Source organism: Lacerta agilis, chromosome 3 (assembly GCF_009819535.1).
Source record: "Lacerta agilis isolate rLacAgi1 chromosome 3, rLacAgi1.pri, whole genome shotgun sequence".
In the NCBI taxonomy this organism is placed as follows: Eukaryota; Metazoa; Chordata; class Lepidosauria; order Squamata; family Lacertidae; genus Lacerta; species Lacerta agilis.
Window position 1 is genome coordinate 64,985,034 of NC_046314.1, and position 22,670 is coordinate 65,007,703.

Below are 22,670 nucleotides of genomic sequence, written 5' to 3' on the forward strand. Positions count from 1 at the left end.
CTGATGCACAAAATGCAATACTTCTTTAAAAAGAGGGGGGGAACCCCTTCCTAGTAGCAAACCATTTTTTTCAATGTTAATCTGTGCATACATACTGATACAGGCCATCCCCAATATTAAGGAGAATAGGGTCACTGTTTCCAGTTCTATGCTGTAGGGCTAGGGTGCATGGGCTGTTAAGGAAGTTAGTACCTTTGGTGGGGACACATCGTGCTGCTTTTGTGTTAGTTTGCCCACCTTTGATCCCCATCCTGCACTTAGCTCAGGGGTCAGCAAACTTTTTCAGCAGGGGCTGGTCCACTGGTGGGGGGGCGGACTATTTTTTTTTTTGGGGGGGGTAATAAAAATGAACGAATTCCTATGCCCTAGGTCTTAGCTTGCCTACCCATGTCTTAGCTCTCATCTGTGGCTCCTAGAACAGTGTTTTTCAACCTTTTTTTGGGCAAAGGCACACTTGTTTCATGAAAAAAATCATGAGGCACACCACCATTAGAAAATATTTAAAAAAATTAACTCTGTGCCTATATTGACTATATATAAAGTAATTTTCCCATGGCACACCAGGCAACATCTCGCGGCACACTAGTGTGCCACGGAACAGTGGTTGAAAAACACTGTCCTAGAAGATGCCAGCCTGTGACTGCGGCCACACCCTGGGAATAACCTTGGCTGGCTGGCTAAACCAAGTGAGGGTAGCCGATGGGTCCCAAACTCTCGGTGTGTTAGGGACTTCCACTGGATGCCAAAACAGGCTCCATTTGAGCAGACAAGACTAATAGTGGCCTCAACAGGCAAGAAGGCAGTTTCTGCACATGCTGTAAAGGAGCAGATAGGGCTCATCAACCTGGGAAGGTAGCCAATCTAGGAGAAGTGAAACTCTGATCCTTAAACCTCTGCTGCCTTCTGGGATATCTTCAGGAGGAGAAAAGGCTAAGGAGTAAACCCTACACAAATCCTGAGTCCCTAAGATGGTTGTATTGCTCTGCTGTCCTTTGGACCACATCAGTGAGGTCACTTTGGTGCTACTAATGCAGTGGTTTGACTTCACCCCTGGAGGCACACGTCATTGTCTCTCAAGCCAGACAGATGGCAACCAACCAAAGCCTATAGGGCAGCAGTAATATTTGGCACATTTGTTTGAAGAAGAACATTTTTGGCACAGGTCATTTGGAATGTAGAAATTGAAGGGTACAACCTGCTCACCAACAGGAAGGAACTGATTGATGAAGTGAAAGTACAGTAGTACCTCTGGTTACATACTTAATTCGTTCCGGAGGTCCGTTCTTAACCTGAAACTGTTCTTAACCTGAACTTGAGGGCAGATTTCAAAAGATCCCAATCAAAAAGCGACTCTGCCCCTGTGGAAATGGCAACTTGGAAACAGTGGCTCATGTCCTCTTGTCATGCTCCCTCTATAAGGATTTGAGATCCAAATTTATTACACCACTCTTACTTACTATCCCAGGCTGCCCACCTGCGGCCACGCTGTTCTTTCTTTTATCAGATCAAAATGAACTGATAACGACAAAAGTTGCCAGATTCATCGAGGGTGCAATGAGATTAAGGGCCACTATCTGAATGATATCATAGATATATGTTTGTTCTTTTTATCCATTGTTCTTTTTATTTGTATATTGCATGTGTTGTTGCTATGGCTGTTGGCTATGCGAATAAAGCTTTTATCTATCTTATCTATCTCTCTTAACCTGAAGCACCACTTTAGCTAATGGGACCTCCCGCTGCCAGAGCACGATTTCTATTCTTATCCTGAAGCAAAGTTCTTAACCTGACGTGTTATTTCTGGGTTAGCAGAGTATGTAACCTGAAACGTATGTAACCTGAGGTACCACTGCACAGGGAACCAGGGGTGCCACCTTGGATAAAATATTGGGGGGCAGGTAAGCCCCACTCCACATAATTGATTGTGAGATGATGCACACACATCCATTTGAATGGCAATGCCCATCAACTGGGGGGTCCCCTCAAATATTTTATTGGGTGGGCACAAAAGGACCTCAGCCCTTAGGAGTTGGCTCCTATGCAGGGAACCTTGGGAGGAAGAGTGCATGTCCTCACATGTAGAGTTCTACTTTGCACAAGACAAATACTGCAATCACTTCTGGTTCTAGCATATTAGGTTTTGTTGCTGTGATGTGCTACCCATATGCAGTGGTACCTCGGGTTACATACGCTTCAGGTTACATACTCCGCTAACCCAGAAATAACGCTTCAGGTTAAGAACTTTGCTTCAGGATAAGAACAGAAATTGGGTAGTGGCGGCGCAGCGGCAGCTGGAGGTCCCATTAGCTAAAGTGGTGCTTCAGGTTAAGAACAGTTTCAGGTTAAGAACGGACCTCCGGAACGAATTAAATACGTAACCAGAGGTACCACTGTATGAGTTTCCCCTCAGATCCAGTTTTAGTTCAGGAGACACAGATGATTAGCCTGCAGTACTACTAATACCTGTGATGCTGAGGGATTCTGACACAGAGACCACCTTTCCCTTCTTCACATGCTTTCCCTCTGTTGATTTATTTTTAATTCCTTGTGCAAGTTTATTAGTCAGAATATGCACACTGCCATATCTCAGTAAGATAATGTTCAAGTGCATTTTGCATTTAAGTTCTAAACGTCAAAGTTTTAATACAGGGGTCTCTAGCCTTTTTGGACCCCGACACACATTTGGAAATCGAGGAAACTGTTGTGGGTGCCACAGAATACCCATTTCACAGCAGAAGAAAAGGCAGTACTTGGAACCCCCCCCCCAAATAGGCAAAATACATATAACACTCCCCCACAAAAAAAAAACACCACCAACACAGGTAACCCTCCATTCTGGCAACCAGAAAAGTGCCTATGAGTGACACACTGAGAACTCCAATTTTAATTTGTATCTGAAGAAGTGTGCATGCACATGAAAGCTCATATCAATAACAAACTTAGTTGGTATCTAAGGTGCTACTGGAAGGAATTTTTTATTTTGTTCCAATTTTAATGTGAGTTATTCTGCTGACAATACATCAGAAGGCAAAATGTGGGGTGATTCTATTCTAATTAAAGCTTATCTCCCCACTATTGTTCTTTAGATAAGTGGTTGTGGTCTGCTTCTAAATATTTTCATATAGATTTTAAAAATGTAAAGGCTTCCAACTAGAGTGTAATGAACCAGCTGGGACATAGGCAACAGTATGGCCTGAACAGCTTTTATACATTTTTCACCTTATATGGAAAGGTGTCTGCAACTTGTCAGGCAGAAGTAATATTTGCAGCTGTTATCACATTCCTTGAAGTCAGAAGAAATCGCTTATTCTTTACTGATAGAGTGAAGTTTTCTGCATTTGTATGCTGGTTCAGTACTGGTTTGGTACTAGCTATGTTACTCTGGACAATTATTATTCCTAAGCAAGATGATACCTTTGCATTTTTTTTTAGCGCTCTGTTACTGGATTCTTTCCTTTTCTTGAATAGAGAACTGCAGGTGTCTCCAGCTATATTCATGATTCTATCTCCAGGGGCTGTTGATGTTTCCAAATTCAGTGCACCCTGTCAAGCCACTTCATCAGTAACAACCTACCAATGAGCCAGCCAGCCTTCCCCACTCATTCCTGCTCCATAGGTCCATGATGAAACTGCAAACACATTGTAGCACTCAGTATTGTAGCCTAGTGTGGTACCATATCCTGCACAGCCTTTTATTTTTGCCTGTGATGGCCCCTCACAAAACCCTTCAAAAAATAATTGTAGCCATATGCATTTAAATAGGGGGGGGGGGGAATCTCCATTTCAAAATGACATTTGCTGTGTCTACCAAATAACAAACCACAAGTTCTGTTTGAGCAGTTTCATATTTGCTGCATTATTTTTTAGTCTTCAGTTAATATGCCATTAATATAACTAATGGAACTAAATGACAATAAAACCAGAGAGAGTATCCTCGACTTTTTAGGTGTGATCCAGCCAAGGCATGTTAAATGTCAACGGTTTTGCTTGGCAAGTTAAGCTTGTGTTTGATTTGCTTCTATCCAAATTAATAACCTTAGGAGAACTTTCTGTCAGTGGACTTGCACCCATTTGCCTCTTGAGGTGAACGCTTGAATTGGGAAATAGTTGCAATACTGTACCCTGCATGTGTGGGAGAGAGCAGAATGCTGACCAGGTCCCCGCTAGCCTTGCTATTCCATGTCTAATGTGAAGTGCTCTTATTGTAAAATTCATACAAGCTCTCCAAGCTGCTCAGATTTACTGTCAAGTTTCCACCCATGTGCTTGAGCATTGCTATTTTAGTAAGATGAAGTCTATATATAGGAATAGTGGTAAAATTTAAATACTGTGCAAAACTTTGTCTTAAAGATAGAAAGCTTTTGAAAAATCGAGTTATAAAAGTAAATGATATTGTATGGAAACCAAATGTGAAAGGATTTCATTTTGGTTTGTTACTAAGCAAATGACTAATGTTTCTGCTGGCATGCAGACCCTATAATTGGAGAATCTAGCATGTAAATGTTTTAAATACCAGGTTTGTTTCTTTTTGGTGCATAGAACTCTGAGACTATGATATCCAGGATACACAAATCTGGGTGAAATGGATTCTCTGCCATTCAGACTTTCACTGAAGGCATTTTCAATTCACTCCAGCAGGATTTGTGTAAGAGAGAACTGAGTTATGCCCTGGAGTTTTATATGTTGCCGCGGCCATTGCAAAAGTGGGAAAGGAGAGGCAGCTACTTGCATGATAAAAACATTCTGCACTTCCTTTTAGAGATGTAAGTAAACACATGAAGCTGCCTTATTCAGTCCATCAAATCACAATTTGTCCATCCTAGAGGTCCACAACCTTTTCAGGCCAGTAGGTGCATTTGGATTTTTGAGTGAGTGCAGCGTGTGCCTCCCTTTCTGGCCACTTCTGGATCAGCTCTCCTCCCCAAAGAGAGAAAGCACTTGTACACACATCACTTTGCCAAGGCATCTTGCAAAATTTGGATCTAGTAGAATTAATCTGGGCCTTAAAAATTACATAGAGCTTGCCCAGTGGAATTGGCAGTAACTGTTGTAATGAGTTCTGATATTAGCTAGTTAGTTCAAGCAAATCCATTATTTTTGGATATACAGTAGCTAGTTAGTTCAAGCAAATCCATTATTTTTGGATGGAACACTTTTCTATCACTTTAAAAAAAGCTGAGTAATTTTTGGGCAGAATTTCTTATTCCTTTAAGGAACCCAACAGAGTTCTGAAACTATTGAAATGGGTAATGAAGAGTACATCCAGATTAGGAACATCTGGTCATAGTAGTGTAAAGCAATTAATGGCAGGTTCATTAACCAGCTATTAAAGACCTGGGTTTGGGTGGAGTAGAAGCATGTCTTGGCTTCTACCCTTTTATAGTAAAGTCCTCAACCTGAAAAGTATCTAAGCACATCCTAGGCCAACATGTGCCTCAGGCAGTGACTACCAGTAAGGTGTAAACAGCAGATGTACAGGCTTCAGGCAGGCTTCCTGTAGTACATTCTTCCATTATGCAGATGTCTTATCATTGCACAGCATTTGCATAAACCCATCTTCAAATTATAGAAGAATTTTAAAAAGTAAGTTCATGCTACTTTATTTCATTCTACTTTAAACTGGGCTATGTCCTCAAGCCCCCCAAATGTTTAGGTAGCTAACATCTGTCAAAAGAGGACAAAACCCCCAACGCGATTGCTAGGTAAAGATTTATTGTTCAGTTATATCCCGCTTTTTATTCTTCCATGGATATCAAGGGAATATGATGGTGTTGTTCATTCATGACTTGGCCTGGTCTGGCACCGATCAGACCTAGAACTTAGCTGAACTTCAACCAAGTGGTTGTGTTATAATAGTGGCTGCATAGCATGTGTTAAACTGTGGTGACTACCATACTTGTGCTGCTGCTGGTTTCTTGTAGCCAATCTGCATGCTAAATCATAGTTTAATGTTGCAAGAATAAGCCTAGGCAAGCTTTGGACTCACAAATCCCCCCTCCCACAAAAGGAGAAATTCAGAAACTTTAGCTTGTAGCTGACATTAACTGAAACTTTTCATGTTGCTCAAAAACTTATAACTCTGGTAAATCTTACCTGTAGCTTGTTTGAAAGAACCCAGCTTCGAACCATGGGTTATGTAACTGGCTTATTTAAGCATTAATCTGGCTTGTTAACGTTAATCAGTTTTGGTTTCAGTTCAGACAACATGCAAAACTAGCTAACAGAAATTGGAAGGAAAAGCTTCTGAATGCCTCTTTGCAACTACATCTAGAGAAAGGGGAGAACAGAGGAGCCCAAACATTGTTGCAGCTTGTTCTTTTCACATTAAACAATGGTTTAGCATTATGTCTGAACATGACCAACATTTAGTAGTCATTCCAGTGTGATCTCCTTTCTGTAGCATTCCAAGTGACTGCAGCAGAAGGAACTGGATAATGTTTTGCTTATTGCATAGTTGGGGGCAGTAAATTACTGCCTCCCTGTGCAGGTACATCAATCATGAAGCAAACTTTTTAAAGCAGCTACCTCTTGGTTCTTGCCTGGGTAGTCTCTTTTGACCTGGAGTCATCAAGTTCTGTTTCAAATATTGGGAACATGTGCATCAGTGAGACTTCACCTTTGGGTGGCCTTCTTCAAGGGAATTAAAGCTCAGGTGTGGAATAATGGCATCACATTGCTACTGCATGCAATACATTACATTTGCGGTGCCTGGAAACTTTGATAGGAAATGATTTTATGATCATTTTCCCACACAAAGATAGCTTTGTGTAACTAAGATACAACATGAAGCATCCCTTAATGTGTAACAGGTGGGACAGTTGTGCTCCCTGAGCAATTTTGGTTTTCTAGGCTGCTATTTGTTGTGTCTCTTTCCTTAACTAATCACTCTGTTACCATGGAGTTGCTGTTTGCACCAGGAGTGGTCAGCATCTTGTCATGGAAAATCAGGCACTGCAATGAACTTCTGCATGGTATATGTATTTTCATTGAACTCTATTGCTTTGGCAGCATAAACGTAGCTTTAAGCAGATGTAACTATTACTTATACTTAATAAAAGTTACTCCATTGTGTGTTTCCCTTAGACATTCTAACCATAACTTATTATTGGTGTTGTTCCAGGTCTGTTAATTGGATTTCTCTTAATAAATTTTACACATTCTTCATTTATAGCTCTCCAGCAATTTTAATTGAATTCAGTTTCTTTTCTGGATGCATTTGAAGACAAGAATTTCAATGTTGTAATGTCCTGTTTTGTACAATGTTGTAATGATTGGGATCTTGGGTATTTGATCAGCTTCCACTATGAAACAAGGTTGTTTTGCTTTTGAGGAAGTGTCCGACACAAATGCAAACAGTCGTGTTATAATAGCTGGGAACAAATAATCTCTCTTCAAATCTTATTGCTCATGCTTCCTTTTGGGTGTAGTTTCCAGTTTAGTGTTGATATATGCTAATTCTGTTTTGCATGTATTATTGAGACAGGAGTTCTACTTCTTAATGAAATTGCAGGTAGTTTGTTTTTGAATCCTTCTGGAATAGATACCAGGTCCAAAACACAGAAATTAATTGTTCACATTGAAAATTATATTTGATTCTCCATGTGTTACCCTTTTGAGCTTACCGTAGTGTATTTCAAGAACCTTTCCCACAAATGCTTAATAGATAGAATCTTTGATTGGTTCAGCACCAAGTAAGAAGTCTGACTGACAAAATACTTGTAGAACCTCAAGCACTCAACATGGGATGAGCTAGGATTGAGAGTTTGTGGCTCACTAAGAACAGAAGCTGTTCCTACTCTATATAGAAAGCAAGGCTGTATTACTTGGCCCAAGTCCAAGACCTGAAGAGCTTTAGGGTGCTTTTAAAGGAGCTGGCCCATGCTCCAGCCTGTCCTCCATCTGAAAAAGCTTCCTATGAAGCACAGCTATTCCATGTGAGAAACAGAAAAGCAGTGATGCAGTGTTTCTGATATTTATGTGGAAATTGTATTTTTCAGTTGAGTATTGAATGGTATGAATGCCCATGTGCCTATTTGCAGGAAGGAACAGTTAGCTCAGTTGGTTACGGCATGGAGCTGATAATGACAAGGTCGCAGGTTTGATCCCCAGAGGACCACCTGCATATGCATATTTATGCATTGCAGGAAGTTGGACTAGAACAGGGTTCAGCAAATTTTTTCAGCAGGGGGCCAGTCCCCTGTCCCTCAGACCATGTGGGGGGCCGGACTATATTTTTTTGGGGGGGGGGAATGAATGAATTCCTATGCCCCACAAATAACCCAGAGAGGCATTTTAAATAAAAGCACACATTCTACCCATGTAAAAGCACCAGGCAGGCCCCACAAATAATCCAGAGATGCATTTTAAATAAAAGGACACATTCTACTCATGCAAAAACACACTGATCCCCGGACCATCCGCGGGCCAGATTTAGAAGGCGATTGGGCCACATCCGGCCCCTGGGTCTTAGTTTGGGGCCCCCTGGACTAGAAGACCATCGGAGTCACTTCCAACTCTACAAATCTAGGAGTCTACTGAGCTCCCTGCCACAGCCAACTCCCACCCCTTCCATCCATTGGGGTGTGTTTGTATAGAGAGGGTGCATGTGCTGCACGCTTGCAAGACAGTATTCTTTTGTTTCCACCCAGCATTGGTTCACAATTCACCCCTTGTATTGTCTTACTGAATAAGGAAGTCTTCACTTTGATGCAAGGTGTTAACAATTCTGTGAGCACTATACCTTGTGATACTCATGATCTTGGGCTATCTCAGAGCTAGCTTAATCTTTGATCCTGAACAATAATAGCAGCTTTTGGGAAGCTTTTATTTTGATGTCTGGATAGCCAAGTGATGTTCAACATCCGAGTGATTTTGGAATACATGCTTTCTTCCCCTAGGCAACTTTATAATGAGAGAAAGAGCGCATTTATTTAATCCATGATTTATTTGTACCATAGTAGTCTTCTACATCCACAGTTCTCTTTGATGGCAGACAGTCAGTGGTCAAGTGCCTCTGCTGTTACCATGTGATGCCTTTTAACACCAATGGTCTGTGATAATTATCTCTATTAAGTAACCTCCAAAAGCAAATTTTTAAACGTCCTCATAATAGTTTGTGCTGCACTCCCTCCAGGAGTTTGAAACTTTTCATTTTAAAATAGACCTACTCTTCTTTCACTCTAGAACTGTTGTAAAAAATAAATATCTAGTACAATAAGGTGCTAAATTCTGGGAAGAAGAAGCTGAAAAGCAGGCTTGTTAATTTCAGTTTCATATGAAATGCATCCAGAAATATTGCATGTTTTTCCAACTGGAAAGTGACTTGGTTGGTAGGAATGAAAAACGCAATTTAGCTGTTCAAAGATTTATCATTCAAGCTGCTTTATTTAGATAGTGAAGCAAAGTGGTGATGTCTTCAGTTTAGTTATTACAAACAAGGTGATGGAGAAGAAGACCAGAGGGAGCTGGTTGCCTTCTAGGAAAGAGCAAACTTGAAAATATAGCCAATGCAAGTGATGTGCCGGGTTGGAGTTGTTTAGAGATGATGATAGTTTTGAGAACTGAGTACTGTATTGTTATGGGCACACTGTCCATGTAAACTGTGAGCAGGCCCTATATGTCCAGCACAATGTGGAGGCTTAAACTGAATTTGAGTTTTCTTTCTGTATATCCTGCCACTGCATATGGGAGTATCCTGAGAAGGACTTCAGGCCTTTCCCCCTCTGTATAAAGACTTGGTAAATGTTGCCATTCCTGGACTATCTAGCTCAAGCACATTGAAGGAAGTAAGCAGCATATTGTTGTATGGAGTGAAGTAGTCCAAGTTGCACTTTAGACTGTCACTATTTTGGGGTGGGATTCATTTACATACTGGCAACTCCATGTTACACAATTATAGTTGATTGGAAGGTCTTGCACAACAAATCTTCTTCCACAGAAGATCAAGACTTTTTCCCATTAGGAAAATGATGGGGAAATGTTCTGGAAAGAGTGAGATAACATTTGCTTTAATGCAATCCCCCACCCAAACAAATGGGAATGAATGCTCATTAAATAGCCAACATTGTCTAATCTCTCCCTGCAAACCAATCAAGATGAATGCTCAATAAACAGATTGTCTGGAAGTGACCTCTGTCCTTGGTGGATAAGAAGGGGCATGAGTAAAATAAAGAACGTTCTTCTGTATTATTGTCTTGCTTTGACCACTATAGTGGTACCTCGGGTTAAGAACTTAATTTGTTCTGGAGGTCTGTTCTTAACCTGAAACTGTTCTTAACCTGAAGCACCACTTTAGCTAATGGGGCATCCTGCTGCCGCCGCACCGCCACCACACAATTTCTGTTCTCATCCTGAAGCAAAGTTCTTAACCCGAGGTACTATTTCTGGTTAGCGGAGTCTGTAACCTGAAACGTCTGTAACCCAAGGTACCACTGTATTGCCGAATTAAGAACATGTAATTTAGGCCCTTACTTGCAGTCACACAGATGCTTCACTTGCTCTGTGTTTTGTTCCTGGGGATACCTTCAGAAAATTGCGTGCAAACAACTTGTTATCAAAGAATCAACCACTGGTTTTACATCTTTAATAATGAGCCACTTTATATTGTGAAAACACCACAAGCGTTTTTGTTGCAGAAGGGCAGAATCCAAAATTGCCCATCTTCATACCACCTAAACTGGGAAACCAAGATGTGTATCAAGAATTGAGTGTCTCTAGAATTGATTGCCTCTAGGATAAAAGGCAAAAACTGTCTAGCATGATTACCTTTTATTATGTAGGGAAGGCTTAGGGAAGGCACACCCAAGTTGTCTGCTTTACTATTGTATGAGTTAGGTCTTTGTAAATGTACCCAAACACCTGCAGGTATTGGAAAGTATTTCTAATTTTATTCTAAATCTATGTTCAAATATTTTTATCTTTCAGAAGATTTGGTGAAGCAACCGAGTCGTGGCAATGTGCTCAACATGCTAACATGTCTCAATGTTGCTGATTCAGGAAACAGTGGAAGAAAGAAGAACCATAAGGCAAAATAATCAAGGTTAGTTTGTTCTGTTAAATTTACAAAGAAATTATGGGAAAGTGGCAGTGAACATTCATTTATGTCTTGAACCAAATTTTATGTAAAGCTCCAGTTATTGCCTGACTGGGAAGTTTGCAGGCATACTGTTTAACTGCTTTTGGTGATTTCGAATGTTCACCTAAGAATAGATGCATTATTCATTGAATTCCACATTCCCATGAACAAATACAAATACAGCTGAAAGAAGATTCTTTCCCCTAATATGACAGTGTGCTGCTCTAGCCTAGATGAAAAAAATTGTGGACTTTGGAAGCTTTTGTTTCCATCTTTGCTTAACCACAGGTTGTATCCCACTCCCTCCGAATTGGCAAACTGTTATTATTGTTAACTATGATTTCAAGCTTGCTTGTTTAAAGCAGGCAATAGTTAACAATAATAACATTTTGTTGGCTCAGATGACATGACAAGTTGTGGTGAAATAGAAGTGGAAGTGGAAACAAAAGGAGATGGGGGTGTGGGTAAGCTCAAGGATCACCTAGGCTCATTCATGTCTTGCTAAAGTATGATTTCACGTAATGTCTGAATGTAGCCATTCTGTTTAGCTTTAATTATTTGCAAATCTAATAGGCCTAAAGAGTAAGCAAGCTGTGAAATGTAGCCCTAATTACTAATTTATGTTGTGTGATTATTTCATTATGATATAATATTAAGTAACATCATTTTCTGTTGGACAAATATTTCCAAGTTTGGTCATTGCTCACTTTTTTATTTGGGTTCCAGGCATGTTGTGCCAGCAGGCGAACCTGAACATTAATCTAATTAGAAGGATTCAAAGATAAAGCCTCAAAAGTACTATCTAGTCACACTTTATAAAAAAAGTAATAATTGACCAGTGAAGTATTGGAAGGCATTTGATTGTTTATTAAATTTCCCTTATGTGTCGTTATTGCTGCAGAGAACCTACATCACAAATAATTAGGCAGAATTAACTGATGGTGCTACAGCCAGTTTAACCTTTACCTTTAACCTAATAATTGTGTCATTCCATTAGATTCTAAAGTAATAATGTTGATTAGAGCACTGGCATACCCAAATCCTGTCCAGAATAATTTCTTTCATGTTTTCTGCAAAATTGTTATAGCTTTCCATGAGAAGAACTACCCGATGATATTAATACTTTTGTTTATTAATATATGTGTTATTTGCTATATTTCTCTATTCCCCTTTGTGCTGTTTTGCTTATTTATTTATTTATTTATTTATAACTTTTGCCATTCCAAGGGTATGTGTTGGGTAGCAATTAACAAGTAAATAAAACCAAGGATATGAAGTACAGGGGCGTAGGAAGGGAGGGTCGGAGGGGTCGGGCCGCCCTGTGTTCCACTATGGGAGGGGTGACAAGATGGCCCCTGCCTCCCCCCAGCTGTAGAGTGTCCGAGGGTGCGAGCTTACGCTTGCACTGCGCTGCCCCAGGTGCCGGAGAGGGTTCCTCTACCACTGATGAAGTATGCAATAAAACCTAGTTGATCTATTTATTTAAAACACTAAGCTTGTTTCCTTGTGAAGTCAGTCATTCGCCCAGTTCAAACAACATGGTCATGCCATCATTGGTGATTGTAACCTTAAAGGATCATGGGCTTGCATAACCTTCTTACATGCTGATTCCTTCATCCCTTTCCTACTTTCTTCAAAGCATAGTATACCATGATCTCTGAATTGGGAAACCATGGTTTGAGCGAAGGAAGGAAGGTAGGAAGGAGAAATTGGCAAGAAGCAGCATCAGATTAACCCAACTGGTGTTCACAACTGCCAGAAAACGGTTTTGCTGTGATCTCTTTGGGTCTGACCACAATTAAATAAGTGAAAATACAGTGATTATCACATTGATTTTCACACATTTAGTAACATTTACACAAGTGATAATTTTAATAAGAATATGGTCTTTATCTTTTGCCTCTGATGAATTGCGTTTGCTTTATTTGTCAAAGTTTTACTTTCTCCACAGGATTATGTCAGCTTTCCTTGCCAGATTTTGAATTTGCACAGTTGGCTGTCAGGATTTGATTGGCATTGGTTTACTTTAAATTTAAAACTCCATTAGAAGCAGGCGTGGAGGCAGAGAGAGGAAATATTTTGTATATTGTTATTTTTACTGGCCTTTGAATGGCAATGGCTAAGGTTTTCAGAAAAGCCCAAAGAAATGAAAAGTTTAGTAGAAATGCCTAGTGTGGCCCAAAATTTAAGAATGTCCCATTCAGTATGCAGAGACGTTTTTTAAATATTTCCATTTCATAATAGTATGATTTCCTCTAGACAAACACCTAGGCAGTGTGTAAATGAGCATACTATTAGTACTAAATAAACAACACAGGGGAAAAAGAAGCTTTATAAGCAGCATGTCAAGGTAGGGGTATTTCCCAACACAGATATGCATTCTTTTTGCCTGCCCTGTCTATTTAAAGGTGAGGATTTTTTGAAACAAAGATTGTGTGTAAGTGTATGTTGCTTAAAATAACTTTTTGGCCCATGCTGTATAGAAATGTTTTCTATCTATTTGCATTGGTTTTAAGCCATAAAACAACTGTACTTCCTAATGGCATTTCTATGCAACTGTATTTTTTAATTTAAACTTTACATGCATTTGAATGCATGTGAATACCCCAAAATTGAGTTACAACAATCTGATATGAGAAGTTTTGACAATGAGCTGGACAATGAAATGGTTGACATGTAACTTTAAGTCAAACCATGGTTTAGTGTGTTGTGGGTTCTTGGAGAGGAAATTGCAACCACTGTGCTCCTTTCCTGGTCCTCATTCTACTGTGAGCTAAGCCATGGTTTGCTTTGGTCATCTGAACCCAGGTTCATGGCTTGTCTTCTTCCAAACTATTCTTGGGTTTACAGCTCAAGGTTTGCCTGGAGGAGACAAACCACAAGCTTGGGTTCAGACAGCCATGCTGAAGCAAATCATGGCTTAGCTCACAGCAGCAGGAGGACCAGGGAAAGCGTGAAATGGTAGCAATCTCTTCTCCAGGGACCTGTTCATTTGTGCTGTTCGACAGGTTGGTTTAGTGTTGTATGCAAACCAGCTCTATGTTGGAGCATGTAAGCCTGTAATCCATGCTTTTTCAATAATTCATATTCCTATATGTGAAGAAGTTCACTATAGCCAGTGCCTGAATACATCCAGTCCAACCCATCTTCTTTCACCTCTTCTTCAGTAGGACAATTTTTTAGCTTTTAAGAGAATATGAACAATATTTTCAATTGTTCTTCACCAGTTTTGTAATATTGATAGAGACTGAAAACAAAACTTCAATTCTGTTTTTAACATCTCATGGCATTATATTTATAAGGCATAACATACAGGTAATGTTCATTGAATGAGGGGAAAGTCCATGTACATTTATAGTTTGTTGGCCCACAGGAGCTTGTAAAATACCTTGTTTAGCTTTTAGGAATCAGTTAGTTTTATATTTCTCACAACAACTGTTTGCTTTTGCTAGGCGCGACCCTGAGCAAATAAATGCCTGAATTTAGACACTGAACTGCTCCCTTTTTTGCAGGTGCTTTGTTTCTTCAGACTCTACTAAATTCTAAAGAATCTTTGAGATGTGTGTGTGTGACAGAGACAGACAGCCCATCTGGCTATTTAGCAATCACAAGATTTAAGTGTCCTGAGCTCTCATATGGATCAGAGATAATCATCTCTCTTGTAAAAGGCAGGATAAACAGGGGCTGAAATCCTAAGAGCTAGATCATGGTAAATGAAATGCTATATCATTGTAAACATCCAGATAGCGTATGTGTGTAGGCGTGCGTGCACACACCCACACCCACACACATATATGCATGTATGTCTTGCTGGTGACCTAGAGAGTTGTGGCATATGACCTTTTCATTTGCTGGGTGTGTGCTTGCCAGATATGGTAGTCCACAGCCAGTACACAAGCTAACCTGCTTCAAACTGTAGCAGCACAAGCTGATTAAGTTAAGATGGGCTAATCATACAAAGTCTGAGTTGCTCCTGTGCCCTAATAACCATAATGAGAAAAACATGGTGGGTGGGAGGTTAGGCGAGAGGTTGAGTTGCAAATATTCTATTTAGAACAAAAAAAATAAAATTATTTCCAGTAGCACCTTAGAGACCAACTAAGTATTTAGAATCACTGCAGGACACATACTGGTAATTTCCTATGGGAAAACTAGATTTTGCTGGACTGGGGTTAGTGAGGGGAAGAGAAGAGCTTTTTCTTATTGAAGGGAACTAGGGGTGACAATAGGTGGAGTCCGATAATTTGGGTTTCTTCTCCATCTTCCTTCCTTGCAAAAATACAAAGTACACTTAAGCAATGTAGTAGAACTACTGCCTTGTTCCTGCCATACCATCAGTTTCTCTACTGGCTCCTCCGACTGGCATTGATTCTCTGAGGTCTCAGGCTCTCCTGCCTGGGCATCTGAATGTGAAACGTGCTTACCACAGAGTTGTGGCTTCTGTCTTATACCTTCAAAGATGAACAGGCACACCTCTCTTTAAAGCAAAAAGCATTAAGTGGCTAGAGAGACTATTGTCCTCCTTACTGCAGACATTTGCCCTCCAGCGTTGAAAGTTGGAGGTGGGGCTGGGCGATGGAGAAGTGACAGCGCTGGTGCATCCCTGCTGTCTCTCCAAGGATTCTAGTTGAGAGTGCCTCTTTTAATGTGGTAGACTTCTGGGTTAAGGAGCTGGTGTGGGGATATGCCTCATACAGTATTTGGAACTCATCTTGTGATTTATTCCTGCATTACAGATACTGAGAGTGCTTTAGATTTAGAAATGTGACACTTAGTTTTTATTGTCTGAAATCTTTTAAGTCCCTTCAAAAGAGGTTGGACAGACTTGATGAGAACCAGGTTTGACTTCTTACGCCATGGAGGCTGCCTTAATGGACCTTCCTACCTCTCTTGCAAAAGAGTCATCGGATTTCCTTATACCATAAAAAAGAGCCAAGAGGGCATGCAGTTGATATGAACTCTTTCCTTTATCATGGGAATCTTACATTTCTAGCCATCTGTGACTCTGTAAACAGGAAACATGCAGTGAGGTTACTGAGTTAGAAATGAAAATCCTGCCTTATGGATCATTTTAATGAATGGCTGCAATTTACAGGTTCTTTCCCCCATTTTCATCACCACCCTCCTGCCTTAAAGCTTGTCTTCTGAATATTAATAGAACAATGTTGTGAAATATGAACCTTTCTTAACAGGAAAAAAGGGCACAAAACTGTTAGACAAAAGTGCTGAATTCTATTCTATCTCAAACAGATGAGCAGATAAAGCTTAGCATGCTGCTTTTTTCTTTCCTGTTAGTGATTTCCTATATGTCAGAAGATGTGCTTTTGGCTGTTTCCTCTGAATAGGCTCAGTGGACTTAAGCCTGAATTCATAGCAACTTTGGGGAGCCTTTGCATATTCTTACTGTGATGGTTCAGTGAAGTGTATTAGTAGAAATGGTATAAACAACAGAAGTTTCTCCTTTGGATGTGTTTTGCATGCCTTTGGGGAAATGGCATGTTCTATAGGTTCACTTCACTTTAATTTTGGAAACTTTTTGAAAGCCTTTTCCACAGGGGCTTTAAGTGTATAAAACTGTGTGCTTCGATGTACACAGTCAGAAAGCTGCCCAGTTCTGCCCTCTCCTCTCACTATACTCTTTGAAAAGCCTTTCCTGAAAGATGGGGGTCTCACAAAAGGAATGTGGAATGGGTTTGGCAGTGGGGAGCAGGAGGAGCTGGTGAAAATTGGCTTTGGGCAGCTCCACATTTTTCACAATTCTAAATTGTGAACTATAACTATTATTCATATTTTGTAGAGTTCCTGCTCTGCTACACCTCTTGACTTGCTCCTTCTGCTCAAGGCAATGACTGTTAATGCACAAGTGAATGTTCTGCTTCTGCACCCTTTTATTTACACTGATTGTCAAGTGGTGTTTCCATAGGATGAACTTTCACCAAAGGACAAAGTGCCTTTCAAGTACTGTAGTCTGCCTTTTTTTTTTTTTAAATAAACAAGGGTGTTGTCAAACACATTTCCTACTGATGATGTTGCAACAGGAGGGCTTGACCAAGACTGCAATTGCCCTCTTTCCTTTTCCTCATGTTTGCAGTAAAGATTTATTCTGATGAATGCAGAGTAAACAATGGCATTGATTTGTAAATGGAGGCAGCTTGGTAAAAACAATGGGTGTAGATTTCTCTTAAACATAACCTTGAGGTAGATGTGGATATTTTATTAACTAGTGAATTTTGTTAGTACTAGTCTAAGGCTGAGCCAGAATGAAAGAACACCCCCCCCAAAAAAACCAGGTCATCCCCATGTGAAAAGGATACCGCCAACCCCAATTTTGGCTATCTTGTGGAAAGCAAAATATTTGCTTTCACCACATTGCTATGTGGGATGTAATTGTTCTGCTTTTGACAAGAAAGGATTTGTCTCATGGTCACTTCATTGTACTGGGATCCAAACAGTATGATACAACCACAGAGCTGAAGTGGTTCTATTCAAGATTAGGCAGAAGAAACGAAACTTAAAACAAATGGAAGCTAAGTCAAGGAAAAAATGAGAATAGAAACACCCTGTTGGGAGTTGTTGCACTGGCAAAGGCCAGACAGAGACGGGGAGGGGGGGTTCTATGCTAGTACAGCCTGACCCCTTCCAGATCATCAACTGGGCTAGAAGTACACTTAGTGCCTCCTACACCTGAAGAGATCCTTCTTAAGTTTCTTCGCAGCCAGGTGTACACTCTAATGCTGTATCACCCAGCACACCTTAGGTCCTGGGAGCTGGGATACACATGAAGGCAGAGGGTCTGTATCCATGGTGTGTTGTACATTAAGGTTGCAATCCCAAACACATTTATTAGAGAGTAAGCCCCACTGACTTCTGAGTTAGCATGCCCGGGGTTATGCAGTAACACAGTTCCAGGAATTTGGAAGGCTGTACATTAAAATGTTCACAGATGGAACGGAAATTATTGGGCATTCAAAAATGGTTAAAATAATAAATCAGGATGAGAGAACTTAAAACATCTGGCTTAAAATGAGTATACCATCTAGGTAATCATTCCGACCTAAATAGATGGTTGAATTAAGGCCAGTGTAGAAGTTACATGGGAAGGCTTCTACGTGAACTTGTTCTGATTGTGAATTATGTCCAGTGCTTGACAACAGTTTTATGAACTGATTAATGATCTGTGTTCTGTAGGCGTGGGTTTCCGCTTTTCCTGGCCAGTAGTACTGTTAGCATTCTACAAGTGCTGCATTCCTAGAAAATTAGGAAAGGGCTCCAAAAGGAAACGATTGAGCAGCAATCTAAACAAAGTAAGAGCTAATATTCCTTTTTGAAAACTGAATCAGAAGTTATTTCTGTAAAACACCAGTCTCTTTGCTTTTTAGTGCGTCCATGAGACTTCTTCATATCAAGCATGAATTGAATCACCTAACCACCACATAATTATTCGTTTTGTACAATTGTGAAAGTTAGGTAGTTATAATACCGGTATGCATGAGCTGGTCAAGGGATTTCCTAATAATCTAGGTTTGTTAAGAGTGGCCCTCATATTTCTCAGTTCCTTCAAAATCTGCTAGGCTAACACATCTGCTGCTGCTGCAAGGCAACCCCTGCTTCCCTGCCACATTTGCTTCTCGGATGCCTTGTAGCATCCTGTAGAAAAATGACCCCAGGCAAGTTGCCTACTTTGTTTTCAAATGCTTTCCTCCAGGGTACCTGGATATTATTAGTATTGTTATTAATTTATCTAGGGTTGTATCCAGTTCTCCATGAGCAGAGGAACTCCTCCCCCGCTACACCCCAAAGTGTTCCCCTACCTTCCAGAGGTGCTTTTGAGGGAGTGTGGGTGGCTGCATGGGAGAGGCGAGGAGGGTTGAAATTCTGTCCCACAAGCGGAAGTCTCTTGTGCTGATGGAGCAGGAATGTTGGATTACTGCCCTGAAATTATCTCCTGCCTTTCCTCACAAAGGAGCCCAGAGGCACAAGCACAAGGTGGTAAAATTACAGCTTTAAAATAAAAATGTATTTAAACATTTAAAAACATCTACAAATATTAAAAAGCATTGAGAGTATCTAAAAATGTGCCAAATATAATTTCAAGGTCATCAAGAAAAGTTATCTTTCAGTATTCAAATGCCTGGGTGTACAGGAATGTTTTAAAGTTTTTCCTAAAAGTTAATAATGGGGGAAACAGATGCACCTCACCAGAGAAAGCATTCCATAAACAGGGAATTGCCACCAAGAGGGCCAGCTGGGTAGATCCCAGCAGTAGCAGCACCAATAGGGACTTCCCTGCTTATCTTAGAACCTAATATGGTTGTTTCTCAGGAGGAGTTCTTTCAGGTACCTGGGTCCCAAGCCATTTAGGGCATTGTATGCTGGAGCTAACACATGGACTTGTGTCACCTGTCCTGCCACTGACATCCAGCCTGCTTTATCACCCAGAGCCCATCAGAAAACCAATAGTTATACCTAAAGCTTCAATGCTTTGGAAGAGCACATCTTTTGCTTTAATTTTTTTAACTGCTTCTGAAGCAGGACTGATTTTACTGACACAGGGCCAACCAGTTAGTGTTATGCAAATCCAGGCTCTACACCGAGTGGGGAGAAAGGACCCCACTTAACCTGGGAGATAACACAGTATACAGGAGTCAGAAATAAAATAAAAAAATAAAAAAAATCTTCCAGTAGCACCTTAGAGACCAACTCCTGGAGTCAGAAATGTGAGTGTTCTACCAATCAGTGTCTAGATGCAACCCTTGTTATGGGATCCTCTCAAGGGATCGCTCTGGGTGGCTGTTTCCCTCCTCAGCCACTGTGGAATAATGCACACCGCTTCAAAGACAGCATTATTCTGACTCACAGATGATCAGGATTAACAACAGGCGCTTGGCTATCTGAGCACATTTAGCAGAAAGAAAGCTATATTATGCAGTGCCAGTTAGGAACTGCAGTTCTTTTGGGGCACTAACTAGGAAATGTCTGGACCATTTTAATCATTTGCATACATTATTTTCCCTGTGTGTATTCGATCAACTGGTCTTGTGAGCTTGGTACCACGAAACGTGATGTTTCAAATATTAAAGTTAAGCAAGGTTGTATCTCCACCTACAGAAATCTTTCAAATGTGTTTGCAGGTGACTAGAATGCTGGATGCCCACAAGTCAGATGTCAGCTTCTCCACAACATGTGTGGACTATTAAAAGCAGGATTCATGGGGAAGTAACAATAGCTCTGCATCCCAATCATAACAGCTGCATTTTAAATATACTTTTAATGTATTTTAGTGATTACTGTCATTGAGGCAAATGTTGTCTAGAAGTGGGAATGAACATTCTGTTATGATATTGGTTTGGCTCAGCACACCAGGTCCCATTTCATTTTTTAGAAAGTGTATAGTTGTTTGTTCATACTATTCTAGTGGCAAAACATCCCCCCCTCCCAAAAAAAGTTATCTTGCACATAATTGACTGAATACTGTCCTCTTCTCACTTTAGTAGCATCCATAGCGATGCAAGTAAGTGTATTTTAGAAATACAGTCTAAGATTGTTATAATGTTGCCTATATTTTTTGCTCTGTTGTAGAACATTTATAGGGGAGAAGTAAATAATCTAGATTATCTGTCAGATTGATAATTAACCATTTGTTCCATAGAGAATGGCTTGGTTTTTCTCTATGTGGTGTGTGTTCCACATAAAATTTCAACAACTTTTAAGAAAACAACAACAAAGCATTTATTTGTGCCTTCAGAAACCAATGGAATAAGACAGCACTGGATTCTGGCAACAGTTTGAATGAATCCTATTACAGCTTTGTTCTATCGTCATAAGTCTGGGATGTCCAATTACTATTTGCAGGAGAAGTGGCCATGCAAGGTTATGTTAGAATGGCAGAAACTGCTTCTGATCCCTGATAAGATGCAGGCCATTGTGAGGAAGCTGGATGACTTTTCTGAGTGATCTGTTTTATTACATGTGTTTGCTGCTTATCTAGATCTTTTCATGCTGTTCTGGTATATGTGTTACCCATCAAAATGATTGATTAAAGAGGAAAAGGATTACCACACGGCACGATAATTTCTTAATAAGATAATTTTTTGTTTTAAACGTTATTTCCTCACCTTTATCTCCTCAAATAGCATCCTTGGCAGCAAATAGAAGCCAGGCAAGGGGGATTCTCAGTAGTATCAGGGATTACTTTTTCTTCAAAAGTGCCAGTTTAAAAACATTGTTTTCAAAGCATGAATAACTTTTAAACAACTGCATATTACTTGAATGTTCATTTGTGAATCCACTTTATTCTCCTTTCCTTGTAGCTTCTCCTGCCTCAAATGTTGAAAGCTCCTCAGGGCAGGAACCCTGTGTAATCAACACTGATGGCCCTCAACTAATAATTGCAATGATTAGTAATATTGCAACACACTTTCAATTTCTCTACAGTACAAAGTTTCAGAATACAAACAATGTTTTAAACAAAAACTAGAGAAACATGTAAGAGTTGCTTCCATTCAGTTTTTGTTCCCTGTCTATTTTACTTGCATGATTAAACTGGGCTCACATGGTGATGATGTTCTCCTTGATTAGCATGATGGGCTGTAAAAGAGTAAAAGAACCCCTGTGTGTGTGTGTGTGTGTCCCCTTCCCAACAGACCATGAGTAGAAAGAGTCCCTTGAGTCTTGGTGAGTAAGTCAGGCTATTAAGAACCTGTCATTTCAAACAAAGGCACCTCCAACAAGCAAAATGGCTGAGAGTTATTAGATGCCTTGGCAGATGTTGAACTTGTCTGTGTCATTAATTTTGCCTCGGGCAGCTTTTCTTGTAGCAGCAAATTCCAATGCATAACTCAGCTTGTGATGTGCAAATGCAAATAGACACACTTTTATTTTACATGTTATGTTTTTTGAGATCATTTTATTTGAAATTGTAATGCCATATTTCCTCCCTGGATAAAACTAAGCTAGCCAAATACACATCCCCTATGCATTTTTATGTAAACAAATGTGTTGGGTGGGCTGCTGGGGAGTACAAAAAAATTCAGAAATCACTAAAAGTGTCCAGATAGGAAGCTAAAATAGCTCTTCAATCCTTTATCAACAGCATATATTGGAGAAGCAATTATAACCTGTTACAGTGCCTCACTGAGTCCAAGGAGTTTTAAAAAAGTTGTGAGGTCTAAAAACCAACCATCAGTTTACGTTGCTGGGTAAATGACTCATTTCTTAATGCATTGCATTATTTTGATAGGACTATGAAACTTTGGATTACTGCTGCATTCTGAAATAAGGAGCTTTCATTGTTGTTAAAGTTCCGGTAATTGAGGGTTAAAGTAATTGAGGGCTATTGATGGTTACAGCTGAATTTTTAACATTCCAAAATAAAAGCAAGAATCTGTCAAGTTTGACTATGCCTAATACATGTTGGGAAAGACGGAGGGCACAAGAAGAAGGGGACGACGGAGGACAATATGGTTGGACAGTGTTCTCGAGGCTACCAACATGAGTCTGACCAAGCTGCAGGAGGCAGTAGAAGACAGGAGTGCCTGGCATGCTCTGGTCCATGGGGTCACGAAGAGTCAGACACGACTAACGACTAAACAACAAT

General features: G+C 40.2%; 1 protein-coding gene across 2 annotated transcripts in view; it reads left to right on the top strand.

Moving 5' to 3' along the window:
- Nucleotides 1–22,670, top strand: part of TIAM2 (TIAM Rac1 associated GEF 2) — a 127,475-nt gene that overhangs the window by 12,496 nt on the left and 92,309 nt on the right. For both annotated transcript variants that reach the window (XM_033144041.1, XM_033144040.1), the window contains exon 2: nucleotides 10,924–11,038. The gene's annotated coding sequence lies outside the window, so the exon portion shown is untranslated. The remainder of the gene's footprint in view (nucleotides 1–10,923; nucleotides 11,039–22,670) is intronic.